The following is a 19,909-nucleotide window of genomic DNA, read 5'->3' as shown; positions in this document are numbered from 1 at the left end:
GAAACCCTAACCCTAATCTCAGACCCTAACCCTAATCTCAGACCCTAACCCTAACCCCAGGCCTTAGCCCTAGTTTTAAATCGGACATAACTTTTGATAGGAACGTCGTAGAGACTCCATCCTGGTACCGATGGAAAGCACGTGGCCATAAATAGGGGGGTAGGCGAAGTCTCAGCACATGAGGACCTAAGGGGGAAAAAAAAGGCACACAATTGTTTAAGATCGAAGGGTTCACGATGTCCGATCTCAACGAAACCAGCACCGGTGCGCTCAGTACCCACCAAATAGGGGGGGGGGGGGGGTAGCCCGAGTTTCAAGTCTCTAAACTAACCCTAAACCCGAAACCTCAACCCTAATCTCAGACCCTAACCCTAACCACAGACCTTAGCCCTAGTTTTAAATCAGCCTTAACTTTTGATAGGAACGTCGTAGAGACTCCATCCTGGTACCGATGGAAAGCACGTGGCCATAAATAGGGGGGTAGGCGAAGTCTCAGCACATGAGGACCTAAGGGGGAAAAAATAGGCACACAATTGTTTAAGATCGAAGGGTTCACGATGTCCGATCGCAACGAAACCAGCCCCGGTGCGCTCAGCACCCACCAAATAGGGGGGGTAGCCCAAGTTTCAAGTCCTTAAACTAACCCTAACCTTGAAACCCTAACCCTAATCTCAGACCCTAACCCTAATCTCAGACCCTAACCCTAACCCCAGGCCTTAGCCCTAGTTTTAAATCGGACATAACTTTTGATAGGAACGTCGTAGAGACTCCATCCTGGTACCGATGGAAAGCGCGTGGCCATAAATAGGGGGGTAGGCGAAGTCTCAGCACATGAGGATCTAAAGGGGAAAAAAAGGCACACAATTGTTTAAGATCGAAGGGTTCCCGATGTCCGATCGCAACAGAACCAGCACCGGTGCGCTCAGCACCCACCAAATGGGGGGGTAGCCCTAGTTTCAAGTCTCCAAACTAACCCTAACCTTGAAACCCTAACCCTAATCTCAGACCCTAACCCTAACCCCAGACCTTAGCCCTAGTTTTAAATCGGCCATAACTTTTAATAGGAACGTCGTAGAGACTCCATTATGGTACCGATGGGAAGCGAGTGGCCATAAATAGGGGGGTAGGCGGAGTCTCAGCACATGAGGACCTAAGGGGGAAAAAATAGGCACACAATTGTTTAAGATCGAAGGGTTCCCGATGTCCGATCGCAACGAAACCAGCACAGGTGCGCTCAGCACCCACCAAATAGGGGGAGTAGCCCAAGTTTCAAGTCTCTAAACTAACCCTAACCCTGAAACCCTAACCCTAATCTCAGACCCTAACCCTAATCTCAGACCCTAACCCTAACCCCAGACCTTAGCTCTAGTTTTAAATCGGCCATAACTTTTGATAGGAACGTCGTAGAGACTCCATCCTTGTACCGATGGAAAGCGCGTCCCCATTAATAGGGGGCTAGGCAAAGTCTCAGCACGTGAGGACCTAAGGGGGAAAAAATAGGCACACAATTGTTTAAGATTGAAGGGTTCCCGATGTCCGATCGCAACAGAACCAGCACCGGTGCGCTCAGCACCCACCAAATAGAGAGGGTAGCCAAAGTTTCAAGTCTCTAAACTAACCCTAACCCCAAAACCTTAACCCTAATCTCAGACCCTCACCCTAACCCCAGACCTTAGCCCTAGTTTTATATTGGATATAACTTTTGATAGGAACGTCATAGAGACTCCATTATGGTACCGATGGAAAGCGCATGGCCATAAATAGGGGAGTAGGCGAAGTCTCAGCACATGAGGAACTAAGGGAAAAAAATAAGCACACAATTGTTTAAGATCAAAGGGTTCCCGATGTCCGATCTCAATGAAACCAGCACCGGTGCGCTCAGTACCCACCAAATAGGGGGGGGTAGCCCGAGTTTCAAGTCTCTAAACTAACCCTAAACCCGAAACCCTAACCCTAATCTCAGACCCTAACCCTAACCATAGACCTTAGCCCTAGTTTTAAATCGGCCATAACTTTTGATAGGAACGTCGTAGAGACTCCATCCTGGTACCGATGGAAAGCACGTGGCCATAAATAGGGGGGTAGGTGAAGTGTCAGCACATGCAGACCTAAGGGGGAAAAATAGGAACACAATTGTTTAAGATCGAAGGGTTCACGATGTCCGATCGCAACGAAACCAGCACCGGTGCGCTCAGTACCCACCAAATAGGGGGGGTAGCCCAAGTTTCAAGTCTCTAAACTAACCCTAACCCCGAAACCCTAACCCTAATCTCAAACCATAACCTAATCTCAGACCCTAACCCTAACCCCAGACCTTAGCCCTAGTTTTAAATTGGCCATAACTTTTAATAGGAACGTCATAGAGACTCCATTATGGTACCGATGGGAAGCGAGTGGCCATAAATAGGGGGGTAGGCGAAGTCTCAGCACATGAGGACCTAAGGGGGAAAAAATAGGCACACAATTGTTTAAGATCGAAGGGTTCCCGATGTCCGATCGCAACGAAACCAGCACAGGTGCGCTCAGAATCGACCAAATAGGGGGGGGGTAGCCCAAGTTTCAAGTCTCTAAACTAACCCTAACCCCGAAACCCTAACCCTAATCTCAGACCCTAACCCTAACCCCAGAACTTAGCCCTAGTTTTAAATCGGCCATAACTTTTGATAGGACCGCGTAGAGACTCCATCCTGATACCGATGGAAAGCGCGTGGCCATAAAAAGGGGGGTAGGCAAAGTCTCAGCACATGAGGACTTAAGGGGGAAAAAAATAGGCACACAATTGTTTAGGATCGAAGGGTTCCCGATGTCTGATCGCAACGAAACCAGCACCGGTGCGCTCAGCACCCACCAAATAGGGGGGTTAGCCCAAGTTTTAAGTCTCTAAACTAACCCTAACCTTGAAACCCTAACCCTAATCTCAGACCCTAACCCTAATCTCAGACCCTAACCCTAACCCCAGGCCTTAGCCCTAGTTTTAAATCGGACATAACTTTTGATAGGAACGTCGTAGAGACTCCATCCTGGTACCGATGGAAAGCACGTGGCCATAAATAGGGGGGTAGGCGAAGTCTCAGCACATGAGGACCTAAGGGGGAAAAAAAAGGCACACAATTGTTTAAGATCGAAGGGTTCACGATGTCCGATCTCAACGAAACCAGCACCGGTGCGCTCAGTACCCACCAAAGAGGGGGGGGGGGGGGTAGCCCGAGTTTCAAGTCTCTAAACTAACCCTAAACCCGAAACCTCAACCCTAATCTCAGACCCTAACCCTAACCACAGACCTTAGCCCTAGTTTTAAATCAGCCTTAACTTTTGATAGGAACGTCGTAGAGACTCCATCCTGGTACCGATGGAAAGCACGTGGCCATAAATAGGGGGGTAGGCGAAGTCTCAGCACATGAGGACCTAAGGGGGAACAAATAGGCACACAATTGTTTAAGATCGAAGGGTTCACGATGTCCGATCGCAACGAAACCAGCCCCGGTGCGCTCAGCACCCACCAAATAGGGGGGGTAGCCCAAGTTTCAAGTCCTTAAACTAACCCTAACCTTGAAACCCTAACCCTAATCTCAGACCCTAACCCTAATCTCAGACCCTAACCCTAACCCCAGGCCTTAGCCCTAGTTTTAAATCGGACATAACTTTTGATAGGAACGTCGTAGAGACTCCATCCTGGTACCGATGGAAAGCGCGTGGCCATAAATAGGGGGGTAGGCGAAGTCTCAGCACATGAGGATCTAAAGGGGAAAAAAAGGCACACAATTGTTTAAGATCGAAGGGTTCCCGATGTCCGATCGCAACAGAACCAGCACCGGTGCGCTCAGCACCCACCAAATAGGGGGGGTAGCCCTAGTTTCAAGTCTCCAAACTAACCCTAACCTTGAAACCCTAACCCTAATCTCAGACCCTAACCCTAATCTCAGACCCTAACCCTAACCCCAGACCTTAGCCCTAGTTTTAAATCGGCCATAACTTTTAATAGGAACGTCGTAGAGACTCCATTATGGTACCGATGGGAAGCGAGTGGCCATAAATAGGGGGGTAGGCGAAGTCTCAGCACATGAGGACCTAAGGGGGAAAAAATAGGCACACAATTGTTTAAGATCGAAGGGTTCCCGATGTCCGATCGCAACGAAACCAGCACAGGTGCGCTCAGCACCCACCAAATAGGGGGGGTATTCCAAGTTTCAAGTCTCTAAACTAACCCTAACCTTGAAACCCTGACCCTAATCTCAGACTCTAACCCTAACCAAAGACCTTAGCCCTAGTTTTAAATCGGCCATAACTTTTGATAGGAACGTCGTAGAGACTCCATCCTGGTACCGATGGAAAGCGTGTGGCCATTAATAGGGGGGTAGGCGAAGTCTCACCACATGAGGAGGAAAAAAAAGGCACACAATTGTTTAAGATCGAAGGGTTCCCGATGTTCGATCGCAACGAAACCAGCACCGGTGCGCTTAGCACCCACCAAATAGGGGGAGTAGCCCAAGTTTCAAGTCTCTAAACTAACCCTAACCCTGAAACCCTAACCCTAATCTCAGACCCTAACCCTAATCTCAGACCCTAACCCTAACCCCAGACCTTAGCTCTAGTTTTAAATCGGCCATAACTTTTGATAGGAACGTCGTAGAGACTCCATCCTTGTACCGATGGAAAGCGCATGGCCATTAATAGGGGGCTAGGAAAAGTCTCAGCACATGAGGACCTAAGGGGGAAAAAATAGGCACACAATTGTTTAAGATTGAAGGGTTCCCGATGTCCGATCGCAACAGAACCAGCACCGGTGCGCTCAGCACCCACCAAATAGAGAGGGTAGCCAAAGTTTCAAGTCTCTAAACTAACCCTAACCCCAAAACCTTAACCCTAATCTCAGACCCTCACCCTAACCCCAGACCTTAGCCCTAGTTTTATATTGGATATAACTTTTGATAGGAACGTCATAGAGACTCCATTATGGTACCGATGGGAAGCGCATGGCCATAAATAGGGGAGTAGGCGAAGTCTCAGCACATGAGGAACTAAGGGAAAAAAATAAGCACACAATTGTTTAAGATCAAAGGGTTCCCGATGTCCGATCTCAATGAAACCAGCACCGGTGCGCTCAGTACCCACCAAATAGGGGGGGGTAGCCCGAGTTTCAAGTCTCTAAACTAACCCTAAACCCGAAACCCTAACCCTAATCTCAGACCCTAACCCTAACCATAGACCTTAGCCCTAGTTTTAAATCGGCCATAACTTTTGATAGGAACGTCGTAGAGACTCCATCCTGGTACCGATGGAAAGCACGTGGCCATAAATAGGGGGGTAGGTGAAGTGTCAGCACATGCAGACCTAAGGGGGAAAAATAGGCACACAATTGTTTAAGATCGAAGGGTTCACGATGTCCGATCGCAACGAAACCAGCACCGGTGCGCTCAGTACCCACCAAATAGGGGGGGTAGCCCAAGTGTCAAGTCTCTAAACTAACCCTAACCCCGAAACCCTAACCCTAATCTCAAACCATAACCTAATCTCAGACCCTAACCCTAACCCCAGACCTTAGCCCTAGTTTTAAATTGGCCATAACTTTTAATAGGAACGTCATAGAGACTCCATTATGGTACCGATGGGAAGCGAGTGGCCATAAATAGGGGGGTAGGCGAAGTCTCAGCACATGAGGACCTAAGGGGGAAAAAATAGGCACACAATTGTTTAAGATCGAAGGGTTCCCGATGTCCGATCGCAACGAAACCAGCACAGGTGCGCTCAGTACCCACCAAATAGGGGGGGGGTAGCCCGAGTTTCAAGTCTCTAAACTAACCCTAAACCCGAAACCCTAACCCTAATCTCAGACCCTAACCCTAACCACAGACCTTAGCCCTAGTTTTAAATCGGCCATAACTTTTGATAGGAACGTCGTAGAGACTCCATCCTGGTACCGATGGAAAGCACGTGGCCATAAATAGGGGGGTAGGCGAAGTCTCAGCACATGAGGACCTAAGGGGGAAAAAAAAGGCACACAATTGTTTAAGATCGAAGGGTTCACGATGTCCGATCGCAACGAAACCAGCACCGGTGTGCTCAGTACCCACCAAATAGGGGGGGTAGCCCAAGTTTCAAGTCTCTAAACAAACCCTAACCCCGAAACCCTAACCCTAATTTCAGACCCTAACCCTAACCCCAGAACTTAGCCCTCGTTTTAAATCGTCCATAACTTTTGATAGGACCGCGTAGAGACTCCATCCTGGTACCGATGGAAAGCGCGTGGCCATAAAAAGGGGGGTAGGCAAAGTCTCAGCACATGAGGACTTAAGGGGGGAAAAAATAGGCACACAATTGTTTAGGATCGAAGGGTTCCCGATGTCTGATCGCAACGAAACCAGCACCGGTGCGCTCAGCACCCACCAAATAGGGGGGGTAGCCCAAGTTTCAAGTCTCTAAACTAACCCTAACCTTGAAACCCTAACCCTGATCTCAGACCCTAACCCTAATCTCAGACCCTAACCCTAACCCCAGACCTTAGCCCTAGTTTTAAATCGGCCATAACTTTTGATAGGAACGTCGTAGAGACTCCATCCTGGTACCGATGGAAAGCGCGTGGCCATAAATAGGGGGGTAGGCGAAGTCTCAGCACATGAGGATCTAAAGGGGAAAAAAAGGCACACAATTGTTTAAGATCGAAGGGTTCCCGATGTCCGATCGCAACAGAACCAGCACCGGTGCGCTCAGCACCCACCAAATAGGGGGGGTAGCCCTAGTTTCAAGTCTCCAAACTAACCCTAACCTTGAAACCCTAACCCTAATCTCAGACTCTAACCCTAATCTCAGACCCTAACCCTAACCCCAGACCTTAGCCCTAGTTTTAAATCGGCCATAACTTTTAATAGGAACGTCGTAGAGACTCCATTATGGTACCGATGGGAAGCGAGTGGCCATAAATAGGGGGGTAGGCGAAGTCTCAGCACATGAGGACCTAAGGGGGAAAAAATAGGCACACAATTGTTTAAGATCGAAGGGTTCCCGATGTCCGATCGCAACGAAACCAGCACAGGTGCGCTCAGCACCCACCAAATAGGGGGGGTAGCCCAAGTTTCAAGTCTCTAAACTAACCCTAACCCCGAAACCCTAACCCTAATTTCAGACCCTAACCCTAACCCCAGAACTTAGCCCTAGTTTTAAATCGGCCATAACTTTTGATAGGACCTCGTAGAGACTCCATCCTGGTACCGATGGAAAGCGCGTGGACATAAAAAGGGGGGTAGGCAAAGTCTCAGCACATGAGGACCTAAGGGGGAAAAAATAGGCACACAATTGTTTAAGATCGAAGGGTTCACGATGTCCGATCGCAACGAAACCAGCACCGGTGCGCTCAGTACCCACCAAATAGGGGGGGTAGCCCAAGTTTCAAGTCTCTAAACTAACCCTAACCCCGAAACCCTAACCCTAATTTCAGACCCTAACCCTAACCCCAGAACTTAGCCCTAGTTTTAAATCGGCCATAACTTTTGATAGGACCGCGTAGAGACTCCATCCTGGTACCGATGGAAAGCGCGTGGCCATAAAAAGGGGGGTAGGCAAAGTCTCAGCACATGAGGACTTAAGGGGGAAAAAAATAGGCACACAATTGTTTAGGATCGAAGGGTTCCCCATGTCTGATCGCAACCAAACCAGCACCGGTGCGCTCAGCACCCACCAAATAGGGGGGGTAGCCCAAGTTTCAAGTCTCTAAACTAACCCTAACCTTGAAACCCTAACCCTGATCTCAGACCCTAACCCTAATCTCAGACCCTAACCCTAACCCCAGACCTTAGCCCTAGTTTTAAATCGGCCATAACTTTTGATAGGAACGTCGTAGAGACTCCATCCTGGTACCGATGGAAAGCGCGTGGCCATAAATAGGGGGGTAGGCGAAGTCTCAGCACATGAGGATCTAAAGGGGAAAAAAAGGCACACAATTGTTTAAGATCGAAGGGTTCCCGATGTCCGATCGCAACAGAACCAGCACCGGTGCGCTCAGCACCCACCAAATAGGGGGGGTAGCCCTAGTTTCAAGTCTCCAAACTAACCCTAACCTTGAAACCCTAACCCTAATCTCAGACCCTAACCCTAATCTCAGTCCCTAACCCTAACCCCAGACCTTAGCCCTAGTTTTAAATCGGCCATAACTTTTAATAGGAACGTCGTAGAGACTCCATTATGGTACCGATGGGAAGCGAGTGGCCATAAATAGGGGGGTAGGCGAAGTCTCAGCACATGAGGACCTAAGGGGGAAAAAATAGGCACACAATTGTTTAAGATCGAAGGGTTCCCGATGTCCGATCGCAACGAAACCAGCACAGGTGCGCTCAGCACCCACCAAATAGGGGGGGGGGTAGCCCAAGTTTCAAGTCTCTAAACTTACCCTAACCCCGAAACCCTAACCCTAATTTCAGACCCTAACCCTAACCCCAGAACTTAGCCCTCGTTTTAAATCGGCCATAACTTTTGATAGGACCTCGTAGAGACTCCATCCTGGTACCGATGGAAAGCGCGTGGCCATAAAAAGGGGGGTAGGCAAAGTCTCAGCACATGAGGACTTAAGGGGGAAAAAAATAGGCACACAATTGTTTAGGATCGAAGGGTTCCCGATGTCTGATCGCAACGAAACCAGCACCGGTGCGCTCAGCACCCACCAAATAGGGGGGGTAGCCCAAGTTTCAAGTCTCTAAACTAACCCTAACCTTGAAACCCTAACCCTAATCTCAGACCCTAACCCTAATCTCAGACCCTAACCCTAACCCCAGACCTTAGCCCTAGTTTTAAATCGGCCATAACTTTTGATAGGAACGTCGTAGAGACTCCATCCTGGTACCGATGGAAAGCACGTGGCCATAAATAGGGGGGTAGGCGAAGTCTCAGCACATGAGGATCTAAAGGGGAAAAAAAGGCACACAATTGTTTAAGATCGAAGGGTTCCCGATGTCCGATCGCAACAGAACCAGCACCGGTGCGCTCAGCACCCACCAAATAGGGGGGGTAGCCCTAGTTTCAAGTCTCCAAACTAACCCTAACCTTGAAACCCTAACCCTAATCTCAGACCCTAACCCTAATCTCAGACCCTAACCCTAACCCCAGACCTTAGCCCTAGTTTTAAATCGGCCATAACTTTTAATAGGAACGTCGTAGAGACTCCATTATGGTACCGATGGGAAGCGAGTGGCCATAAATAGGGGGGTAGGCGAAGTCTCAGCACATGAGGACCTAAGGGGGAAAAAATAGGCACACAATTGTTTAAGATCGAAGGGTTCCCGATGTCCGATCGCAACGAAACCAGCACAAGTGCGCTCAGCACCCACCAAATAGGGGGGGTAGCCCAAGTTTCAAGTCTCTAAACTAACCCTAACCCCGAAACCCTAACCCTAATTTCAGACCCTAACCCTAACCCCAGAACTTAGCCCTAGTTTTAAATCGGCCATAACTTTTGATAGGACCTCGTAGAGACTCCATCCTGGTACCGATGGAAAGCGCGTGGACATAAAAAGGGGGGTAGGCAAAGTCTCAGCACATGAGGACTTAAGGGGGGAAAAAATAGGCACACAATTGTTTAGGATCGAAGGGTTCCCGATGTCTGATCGCAATGAAACCAGCACCGGTGCGCTCAGTACCCACCAAATAGGGGGGGGTAGCCCGAGTTTCAAGTCTCTAAACTAACCCTAAACCCGAAACCCTAACCCTAATCTCAGACCCTAACCCTAACCATAGACCTTAGCCCTAGTTTTAAATCGGCCATAACTTTTGATAGGAACGTCGTAGAGACTCCATCCTGGTACCGATGGAAAGCACGTGGCCATAAATAGGGGGGTAGGTGAAGTGTCAGCACATGCAGACCTAAGGGGGAAAAATAGGCACACAATTGTTTAAGATCGAAGGGTTCACGATGTCCGATCGCAACGAAACCAGCACCGGTGCGCTCAGTACCCACCAAATAGGGGGGGTAGCCCAAGTTTCAAGTCTCTAAACTAACCCTAACCCCGAAACCCTAACCCTAATCTCAAACCATAACCTAATCTCAGACCCTAACCCTAACCCCAGACCTTAGCCCTAGTTTTAAATTGGCCATAACTTTTAATAGGAACGTCATAGAGACTCCATTATGGTACCGATGGGAAGCGAGTGGCCATAAATAGGGGGGTAGGCGAAGTCTCAGCACATGAGGACCTAAGGGGGAAAAAATAGGCACACAATTGTTTAAGATCGAAGGGTTCCCGATGTCCGATCGCAACGAAACCAGCACAGGTGCGCTCAGTACCCACCAAATAGGGGGGGGGTAGCCCGAGTTTCAAGTCTCTAAACTAACCCTAAACCCGAAACCCTAACCCTAATCTCAGACCCTAACCCTAACCACAGACCTTAGCCCTAGTTTTAAATCGGCCATAACTTTTGATAGGAACGTCGTAGAGACTCCATCCTGGTACCGATGGAAAGCACGTGGCCATAAATAGGGGGGTAGGCGAAGTCTCAGCACATGAGGACCTAAGGGGGAAAAAAAAGGCACACAATTGTTTAAGATCGAAGGGTTCACGATGTCCGATCGCAACGAAACCAGCACCGGTGCGCTCAGTACCCACCAAATAGGGGGGGTAGCCCAAGTTTCAAGTCTCTAAACTAACCCTAACCCCGAAACCCTAACCCTAATTTCAGACCCTAACCCTAACCCCAGAACTTAGCCCTCGTTTTAAATCGGCCATAACTTTTGATAGGACCGCGTAGAGACTCCATCCTGGTACCGATGGAAAGCGCGTGGCCATAAAAAGGGGGGTAGGCAAAGTCTCAGCACATGAGGACTTAAGGGGGAAAAAAATAGGCACACAATTGTTTAGGATCGAAGGGTTCCCGATGTCTGATCGCAACGAAACCAGCACCGGTGCGCTCAGCACCCACCAAATAGGGGGGGTAGCCCAAGTTTCAAGTCTCTAAACTAACCCTAACCTTGAAACCCTAACCCTAATCTCAGACCCTAACCCTAATCTCAGACCCTAACCCTAACCCCAGACCTTAGCCCTAGTTTTAAATCGGCCATAACTTTTGATAGGAACGTCGTAGAGACTCCATCCTGGTACCGATGGAAAGCACGTGGCCATAAATAGGGGGGTAGGCGAAGTCTCAGCACATGAGGATCTAAAGGGGAAAAAAAGGCACACAATTGTTTAAGATCGAAGGGTTCCCGATGTCCGATCGCAACAGAACCAGCACCGGTGCGCTCAGCACCCACCAAATAGGGGGGGGGTAGCCCTGGTTTCAAGTCTCCAAACTAACCCTAACCTTGAAACCCTAACCCTAATCTCAGACCCTAACCCTAATCTCAGACCCTAACCCTAACCCCAGACCTTAGCCCTAGTTTTAAATCGGCCATAACTTTTAATAGGAACGTCGTAGAGACTCCATTATGGTACCGATGGGAAGCGAGTGGCCATAAATAGGGGGGTAGGCGAAGTCTCAGCACATGAGGACCTAAGGGGGAAAAAATAGGCACACAATTGTTTAAGATCGAAGGGTTCCCGATGTCCGATCGCAACGAAACCAGCACAGGTGCGCTCAGCACCCACCAAATAGGGGGGGGGGGGGTAGCCCAAGTTTCAAGTCTCTAAACTTACCCTAACCCCGAAACCCTAACCCTAATTTCAGACCCTAACCCTAACCCCAGAACTTAGCCCTAGTTTTAAATCGGCCATAACTTTTGATAGGACCTCGTAGAGACTCCATCCTGGTACCGATGGAAAGCGCGTGGCCATAAAAAGGGGGGTAGGCAAAGTCTCAGCACATGAGGACTTAAGGGGGAAAAAAATAGGCACACAATTGTTTAGGATCGAAGGGTTCCCGATGTCTGATCGCAACGAAACCAGCACCGGTGTGCTCAGCACCCACCAAATAGGGGGGGTAGCCCAAGTTTCAAGTCTCTAAACTAACCCTAACCTTGAAACCCTAACCCTAATCTCAGACCCTAACCCTAATCTCAGACCCTAACCCTAACCCCAGACCTTAGCCCTAGTTTTAAATCGGCCATAACTTTTGATAGGAACGTCGTAGAGACTCCATCCTGGTACCGATGGAAAGCACGTGGCCATAAATAGGGGGGTAGGCGAAGTCTCAGCACATGAGGATCTAAAGGGGAAAAAAAGGCACACAATTGTTTAAGATCGAAGGGTTCCCGATGTCCGATCGCAACAGAACCAGCACCGGTGCGCTCAGCACCCACCAAATAGGGGGGGTAGCCCTAGTTTCAAGTCTCCAAACTAACCCTAACCTTGAAACCCTAACCCTAATCTCAGACCCTAACCCTAATCTCAGACCCTAACCCTAACCCCAGACCTTAGCCCTAGTTTTAAATCGGCCATAACTTTTGATAGGAACGTCGTAGAGACTCCATCCTGGTATCGATGGAAAGCGCGTGGCCATAAATAGGGGGGTTGGCGACGTCTCAGGACATGAGGATCTAAGGGGGAAAAAAAGGCACACAATTGTTTAAGATCGAAGGGTTCCCGATGTCCGATCGCAACAGAATCAGCACCGGTGCGCTCAGCACCCACCAAATAGGGGGGGTATTCCAAGTATCAAGTCTCTAAACTAACCCTTACCTTGAAACCCTGACCCTAATCTCAGACTCTAACCCTAACCAAAGACCTTAGCCCTAGTTTTAAATCGGCCATAACTTTTGATAGGAACGTCGTAGAGACTCCATCCTGGTACCGATGGAAAGCGCGTGGACATAAAAAGGGGGGTAGGCAAAGTCTCAGCACATGAGGACTTAAGGGGGGAAAAAATAGGCACACAATTGTTTAGGATCGAAGGGTTCCCGATGTCTGATCGCAATGAAACCAGCACCGGTGCGCTCAGTACCCACCAAATAGGGGGGGGTAGCCCGAGTTTCAAGTCTCTAAACTAACCCTAAACCCGAAACCCTAACCCTAATCTCAGACCCTAACCCTAACCATAGACCTTAGCCCTAGTTTTAAATCGGCCATAACTTTTGATAGGAACGTCGTAGAGACTCCATCCTGGTACCGATGGAAAGCACGTGGCCATAAATAGGGGGGTAGGTGAAGTGTCAGCACATGCAGACCTAAGGGGGAAAAATAGGCACACAATTGTTTAAGATCGAAGGGTTCACGATGTCCGATCGCAACGAAACCAGCACCGGTGCGCTCAGTACCCACCAAATAGGGGGGGTAGCCCAAGTTTCAAGTCTCTAAACTAACCCTAACCCCGAAACCCTAACCCTAATCTCAAACCATAACCTAATCTCAGACCCTAACCCTAACCCCAGACCTTAGCCCTAGTTTTAAATTGGCCATAACTTTTAATAGGAACGTCATAGAGACTCCATTATGGTACCGATGGGAAGCGAGTGGCCATAAATAGGGGGGTAGGCGAAGTCTCAGCACATGAGGACCTAAGGGGGAAAAAATAGGCACACAATTGTTTAAGATCGAAGGGTTCCCGATGTCCGATCGCAACGAAACCAGCACAGGTGCGCTCAGTACCCACCAAATAGGGGGGGGGTAGCCCGAGTTTCAAGTCTCTAAACTAACCCTAAACCCGAAACCCTAACCCTAATCTCAGACCCTAACCCTAACCACAGACCTTAGCCCTAGTTTTAAATCGGCCATAACTTTTGATAGGAACGTCGTAGAGACTCCATCCTGGTACCGATGGAAAGCACGTGGCCATAAATAGGGGGGTAGGCGAAGTCTCAGCACATGAGGACCTAAGGGGGAAAAAAAAGGCACACAATTGTTTAAGATCGAAGGGTTCACGATGTCCGATCGCAACGAAACCAGCACCGGTGCGCTCAGTACCCACCAAATAGGGGGGGTAGCCCAAGTTTCAAGTCTCTAAACTAACCCTAACCCCGAAACCCTAACCCTAATTTCAGACCCTAACCCTAACCCCAGAACTTAGCCCTCGTTTTAAATCGGCCATAACTTTTGATAGGACCGCGTAGAGACTCCATCCTGGTACCGATGGAAAGCGCGTGGCCATAAAAAGGGGGGTAGGCAAAGTCTCAGCACATGAGGACTTAAGGGGGAAAAAAATAGGCACACAATTGTTTAGGATCGAAGGGTTCCCGATGTCTGATCGCAACGAAACCAGCACCGGTGCGCTCAGCACCCACCAAATAGGGGGGGTAGCCCAAGTTTCAAGTCTCTAAACTAACCCTAACCTTGAAACCCTAACCCTAATCTCAGACCCTAACCCTAATCTCAGACCCTAACCCTAACCCCAGACCTTAGCCCTAGTTTTAAATCGGCCATAACTTTTGATAGGAACGTCGTAGAGACTCCATCCTGGTACCGATGGAAAGCACGTGGCCATAAATAGGGGGGTAGGCGAAGTCTCAGCACATGAGGATCTAAAGGGGAAAAAAAGGCACACAATTGTTTAAGATCGAAGGGTTCCCGATGTCCGATCGCAACAGAACCAGCACCGGTGCGCTCAGCACCCACCAAATAGGGGGGGGTAGCCCTGGTTTCAAGTCTCCAAACTAACCCTAACCTTGAAACCCTAACCCTAATCTCAGACCCTAACCCTAATCTCAGACCCTAACCCTAACCCCAGACCTTAGCCCTAGTTTTAAATCGGCCATAACTTTTAATAGGAACGTCGTAGAGACTCCATTATGGTACCGATGGGAAGCGAGTGGCCATAAATAGGGGGGTAGGCGAAGTCTCAGCACATGAGGACCTAAGGGGGAAAAATAGGCACACAATTGTTTAAGATCGAAGGGTTCCCGATGTCCGATCGCAACGAAACCAGCACAGGTGCGCTCAGCACCCACCAAATAGGGGGGGGGGGGGTAGCCCAAGTTTCAAGTCTCTAAACTTACCCTAACCCCGAAACCCTAACCCTAATTTCAGACCCTAACCCTAACCCCAGAACTTAGCCCTAGTTTTAAATCGGCCATAACTTTTGATAGGACCTCGTAGAGACTCCATCCTGGTACCGATGGAAAGCGCGTGGCCATAAAAAGGGGGGTAGGCAAAGTCTCAGCACATGAGGACTTAAGGGGGAAAAAAATAGGCACACAATTGTTTAGGATCGAAGGGTTCCCGATGTCTGATCGCAACGAAACCAGCACCGGTGTGCTCAGCACCCACCAAATAGGGGGGGTAGCCCAAGTTTCAAGTCTCTAAACTAACCCTAACCTTGAAACCCTAACCCTAATCTCAGACCCTAACCCTAATCTCAGACCCTAACCCTAACCCCAGACCTTAGCCCTAGTTTTAAATCGGCCATAACTTTTGATAGGAACGTCGTAGAGACTCCATCCTGGTACCGATGGAAAGCACGTGGCCATAAATAGGGGGGTAGGCGAAGTCTCAGCACATGAGGATCTAAAGGGGAAAAAAAGGCACACAATTGTTTAAGATCGAAGGGTTCCCGATGTCCGATCGCAACAGAACCAGCACCGGTGCGCTCAGCACCCACCAAATAGGGGGGGTAGCCCTAGTTTCAAGTCTCCAAACTAACCCTAACCTTGAAACCCTAACCCTAATCTCAGACCCTAACCCTAATCTCAGACCCTAACCCTAACCCCAGACCTTAGCCCTAGTTTTAAATCGGCCATAACTTTTGATAGGAACGTCGTAGAGACTCCATCCTGGTATCGATGGAAAGCGCGTGGCCATAAATAGGGGGGTTGGCGACGTCTCAGGACATGAGGATCTAAGGGGGAAAAAAAGGCACACAATTGTTTAAGATCGAAGGGTTCCCGATGTCCGATCGCAACAGAATCAGCACCGGTGCGCTCAGCACCCACCAAATAGGGGGGGTATTCCAAGTATCAAGTCTCTAAACTAACCCTTACCTTGAAACCCTGACCCTAATCTCAGACTCTAACCCTAACCAAAGACCTTAGCCCTAGTTTTAAATCGGCCATAACTTTTGATAGGAACGTCGTAGAGACTCCATCCTGGTACCGATGGAAAGCGTGTGGCCATTAATAGGGGGGTAGGCGAAGTCTCAGCACATGAGGACCTAAGGGGGAAAAAAAGGCACACAATTGTTTAAGATCGAAGGGTTCCCGATGTCCGATCGCAACGAAACCAGCACCGGTGCGCTCAGCACCCACCAAATAGGGGGAGTAGCCCAAGTTTCAAGTCTCTAAACTAACCCTAACCCTGAAACCCTAACCCTAATCTCAGACCCTAACCCTAATCTCAGACCCTAACCCTAACCCCAGACCTTAGCTCTAGTTTTAAATCGGCCATAACTTTTGATAGGAACGTCGTAGAGACTCCATCCTTGTACCGATGGAAAGCGCGTCGCCATTAATAGGGGGCTAGGCAAAGTCTCAGCACATGAGGACCTAAGGGGGAAAAAATAGGCACACAATTGTTTAAGATTGAAGGGTTCCCGATGTCCGATCGCAACAGAACCAGCACCGGTGCGCTCAGCACCCACCAAATAGAGAGGGTAGCCAAAGTTTCAAGTCTCTAAACTAACCCTAACACCGAAACCCTAACCCTAATCTCAGACCCTCACCCTAACCCCAGACCTTAGCCCTAGTTTTATATTGGCCATAACTTTTGATAGGAACGTCATAGAGACTCCATTATGGTACCGATGGGAAGCGCATGGCCATAAATAGGGGGGTAGGCGAAGTCTCAGCACATGAGGAACTAAGGGAAAAAAATAAGCACACAATTGTTTAAGATCAAAGGGTTCCCGATGTCCGATCTCAATGAAACCAGCACCGGTGCGCTCAGTACCCACCAAATAGGGGGGGGGTAGCCCGAGTTTCAAGTCTCTAAACTAACCCTAAACCCGAAACCCTAACCCTAATCTCAGACCCTAACCCTAACCACAGACCTTAGCCCTAGTTTTAAATCGGCCATAACTTTTGATAGGAACGTCGTAGAGACTCCATCCTGGTACCGATGGAAAGCACGTGGCCATAAATAGGGGGGTAGGCGAAGTCTCAGCACATGCAGACCTAAGGGGGAAAAATAGGCACACAATTGTTTAAGATCGAAGGGTTCACGATGTCCGATCGCAACGAAACCAGCACCGGTGCGCTCAGTACCCACCAAATAGGGGGGGTAGCCCAAGTTTCAAGTCTCTAAACTAACCCTAACCCCGAAACCCTAACCCTAATCTCAAACCATAACCTAATCTCAGACCCTAACCCTAACCCCAGACCTTAGCCCTAGTTTTAAATTGGCCATAACTTTTAATAGGAACGTCATAGAGACTCCATTATGGTACCGATGGGAAGCGAGTGGCCATAAATAGGGGGGTAGGCGAAGTCTCAGCACATGAGGACCTAAGGGGGAAAAAATAGGCACAAAATTGTTTAAGATTGAAGGGTTCCCGATGTCCGATCGCAACGAAACCAGCACAGGTGCGCTCAGAACCCACCAAATAGGGGGGGTATTCCAAGTTTCAAGTCTCTAAACTAACCCTAACCTTGAAACCCTGACCCTAATCTCAGACTCTAACCCTAACCCCAGACCTTAGCCCTAGTTTTAAATCGGCCATAACATTTGGTAGGAACGTCTTAGAGACTCCATCCTGGTACCGTTGGAAAGCGCGTGGCCATAAAAAGGGGGGTAGGCGAAGTCTCAACACATGAGCACCTAAGGGGGAATGAATAGGCACACAGTTGTTTAAGATCAAAGGGTTCCCGATGTCCGATCGCAACAAAACCAGCACCGGTACGCTCAGCACCCACCAAATAGGGGGGGGGGGTAGCCCAAGTTTCAAGTCTCTCAACTAACCCTAACCCCGAAACCCTAACCCTAACCCTGATCTCAAACCTTATACCTAGTTTTAAATCGGCCATAACTTTTGATAGGAACGTCGTAGAGACTCCATCCTGGTACCGATGGAAAGCGCGTGGCCATAAACAGGGTGGTAGGCGAAGTCTCAGCACATGAGCACCTAAGGGGGTAAAATAGGCACACAATTGTTTAAGATCAAAGGGTTCCAGATGTCCCATCGCAACGAAACCAGCACCGGTGCGCTCAGCACCCACCAAATAGGGGGGGGGGGTTGGGTACCCCAAGTTTCAAGTCTCTAAACTAACCCTGACCCCGAAACCCTAACCCTAATCTCAGACCCTAACCCTAACCCCAGACCTTAGCCCTAGTTTTAAATCGGCCATAACTTTTGATAGGAACGTCGTAGAGACTCCATCCTGGTACCGATGGAAAGCCGGTGGCCATAAATAGGGGGGTAAGCGAAGTCCCAGCACATGCGCACCTAAGGGGGAAAAAATAGGCACACAATTGTTTAAGATCGAAGAGTTCCAGATGTCCGATCGCAACGAAACCAGCACCGTTGCGCTCAGCACCCACCAAATAGGGGGGGTAGCCCAAGTTTCAAGTCTCTAAACAAACCCTAACCCCGACACCCTAATCCTAATCTCAAACCCTAACCCTAATCTCAAACCCTAACCCTAACCCCATACCTTAGCCCTAGTTTTAAATCGGCCATAACTTTTCATAGGAACGTTGTAGAGACTCCATCCTGGTACCGAAAGAAAGCGCGTGGCCAAAAATAGGGGGGTAAGCGAAGTCCCAGCACATGCGCACCTAAGGGGGGAAAAAAAGGCACACAATTGTTTAAGATCCAAGGGTTTCCAATGTCTGATCGCAACGAAACCAGCACCGGTGCGCTCAGCACCCACCAAATAGGGGGGGAGGGGTGGGGTAGCCCAAGTTTCAAGTCTCTAAACTAACTCTAACCCCGAAACCCTGACCCTAAACTCAGACCCTTACCCTAACCCCAGACCTTAGCCCTAGTTTTAAATCGGGCATAACTTTTGATAGGAACGTCGTAGAGACTCCATCCTGGTACCGATGGAAAGCCGGTGGCCATAAATAGGGGGGTAAGCGAAGTCCCAGCACATGCGCACCTAAGGGGGAAAAAATAGGCACACAATTGTTTAAGATCGAAGAGTTCCAGATGTCCGATCGCAACGAAACCAGGACCGTTGCGCTCAGCACCCACCAAATAGGGGGGGTAGCCCAAGTTTCAAGTCTCTAAACAAACCCTAACCCCGACACCCTAATCCTAATCTCAAACCCTAACCCTAATCTCAAACCCTAACCCTAACCCCATACCTTAGCCCTAGTTTTAAATCGGCCATAACTTTTCATAGGAACATCGTAGAGACTCCATCCTGGTACCGAAAGAAAGCGCGTGGCCAAAAATAGGGGGGTAAGCGAAGTCCCAGCACATGCGCACCTAAGGGGGAAAAAAAAGGCACACAATTGTTTAAGATCCAAGGCTTTCCGATGTCTGATCGCAACGAAACCAGCACCGGTGGGCTCAGCACCCACCAAATAGGGGGGGGGGGGGGGCTAGCCCAAGTTTCAAGTCTCTAAACTAACTCTAACCCCGAAACCCTGACCCTAATCTCAGACCCTTACCCTAACCCCAGACTTTAGCCCTAGTTTTAAATCGGGCATAACTTTTGATAGGAACGCCGTAGAGACTCCATCCTGGTACCGATGGAAAGCGCGTGGCCATAAATAGGGGGGTAGGCGAAGTCTCAGCACATGAGCACCTAAGGGGGAAAAAAAAGGCACACAATTGTTTAAGATCCAAGGGTTCCCGATGTCCGATTGCAACGAAACCAGAACCGGTGCGCTCAGCACCCACCAAATAAGGGGGGTAGCCCAAGTTTCAAGTCTCTAAACAAACCCTAACCCCAAAACCCTAACCCTAACCCCAGACCTCAGCCGTAGTTTTAAATCGGCCATAACTTTTTACAGGAACGTCGTAGAGACTCCATCCTGGTACAGATGGAAAGCGAGAGGCCATAAATAGGGGAGTAGGCGAAGTCTCAGCAAATGTGCACCTAAAGGGGAAAAAAAAGGCACACAATTGTTTAGGATCCAAGGGTTCCCGATGTCCGATCGCAACAAAACCAGCACCAGTGCGCTCA

The sequence above is a fragment of the Echiichthys vipera genome (genome assembly GCF_963691815.1).
Source record: "Echiichthys vipera genome assembly, chromosome: 1".
Classification (NCBI taxonomy): Eukaryota; Metazoa; Chordata; class Actinopteri; order Perciformes; family Trachinidae; genus Echiichthys; species Echiichthys vipera.
The sequence above is the reverse complement of the archived record's forward strand: the minus strand, read 5'-3'. Positions refer to the sequence as shown.